The sequence below is a fragment of the Fukomys damarensis genome, unplaced genomic scaffold (genome assembly GCF_012274545.1).
Source record: "Fukomys damarensis isolate Sample0158 unplaced genomic scaffold, DMR_v1.0_HiC HiC_scaffold_13, whole genome shotgun sequence".
NCBI classification, from domain to species: Eukaryota; Metazoa; Chordata; class Mammalia; order Rodentia; family Bathyergidae; genus Fukomys; species Fukomys damarensis.
Window position 1 is genome coordinate 38,490,228 of NW_022900925.1, and position 1,430 is coordinate 38,491,657.

Here is a 1,430-nt window from a genome sequence, read left to right on the forward strand (position 1 = left end):
TGCGCGGGGTTGGCGCGTGAGCGCCCCGCCTCCCCGGGGGCGGAGCATGCAGATGAGAAGGTGGTGCGTCCGCCCAGGGGATGCCGGGATCCGGGCACGCGCGTGGAATTGCCGGTGGGAGCCGCGGTAAAGGAGAAACGCGCACAGGAGCCGAGGCAGGGGCACAGGCAGAAGGAGGGAGAGCCTCTCTAGAGAGCGGGATCCGGGGCGGGTTGGCGACCGTGAGCTGCAAGTGAGAGTGGAGACATCGGGACGGGCGCGGGCGGCTTAGTGGGCATCGCTTCTCGGCCTTTTGGCTAAGATCAAGTGTAGTATCTGTTCTTATCAGTTTAATATCTGATACGTCCTCTATCCGAGGACAATATATTAAATGGATTTTTGGAGCTGGGAGTTGGAATAGGAGCTTGCTCCGTCCACTCCACGCATCGACCTGGTATTGCAGTACTTCCAGGAACGGTGCACCCCTCCGGGGGAACTATGGTGGTCTCAAAAAATAGAGCTCAAGGTACTTATCTCTTTCGCGGGGAGGGGCTTTTTCCATTACATTGATGTTTCTTTTCTTCTATATGGGTTGCTGTGGTACGTTGAAATAGGGTAGGGGGCTTTACGGAGTCCGTAACGAGCAAGCAGCGGGTAAGTCCACTAAATTGTGGTACGTTGAAAGAAGGTAGGGGGCTTTACGGAGTCCGTAACGAGCAAGCAGCGGGTAAGTCCACTAACAGATATCGTGCTTTTTTTCAACCCCTGTAAAATATACTGCGGTCGGTGGGAAAGATGGGAGAAACGGGAGATTCGGGAGATGGGGCCCAGGTGCCCCTCTTCATTTTAGAATGAAGTAATAACCTCTGATTTTTGTGGTTTCATTTGCTCAGCCTCTCGACGATCAATGACTTTCTATTTTCTCTCTTCGTACACACGGATGGTGTTTTCTCCGGAAAAAGAATCTCGCTGAAGGAAGGCCAAAAAAGTTCATGAGTCGAAAAAACATTGGCAAAATCTAATCTGCCCTAATTACTTGCAGCTGCAAAAGCTACCATTGTTATAACAAATTATTGTTTGGAGTCAACGCTACCGTAGTTCCACCAGTCCCCATCGAAGCTGATTTTGAAAGTGCAGGCTGTACGTAGGTACGTAACAATCAATATCTTTGTGTTAAATTATGTTGTCGTACTATATATATAACATATGTGTATCTTTCCTTTCCTAACGACCGAATACTTTTACAGGGGTTGAAAAAAAACACGATGTCTGTTAGCGGACAATTAATTGTACGTAGGTACGTAACAATCAATATCTTTGTGTTAAATTATGTTGTCGTACTATATATATAATATATGTGTATCTTTCCTTTCCTACCGACCGAATACTTTTACAGGGGTTGAAAAAAAACACGATGATTAGCGGACAATTAAACTTACCCGCTGCTTGCT

At 47.6% G+C, this 1,430-nt stretch overlaps 1 long non-coding RNA gene and 1 other non-coding gene across 2 annotated transcripts; both read left to right on the forward strand.

Moving 5' to 3' along the window:
- The first annotated feature begins 276 nt into the window (after positions 1-276).
- Positions 277-467, forward strand: LOC117285932. Its single transcript, XR_004517059.1, has one exon. It is a non-coding gene; the product is annotated as a U2 spliceosomal RNA (small nuclear RNA).
- Positions 468-608: 141 nt separating this feature from the next.
- On the forward strand, positions 609-1,264 carry LOC109118629. The gene is made up of 3 exons (XR_002025994.2): positions 609-633; positions 873-1,127; positions 1,227-1,264. It is a non-coding gene; the product is annotated as an uncharacterized LOC109118629 (long non-coding RNA).
- The last annotated feature ends 166 nt before the right edge of the window (positions 1,265-1,430 follow it).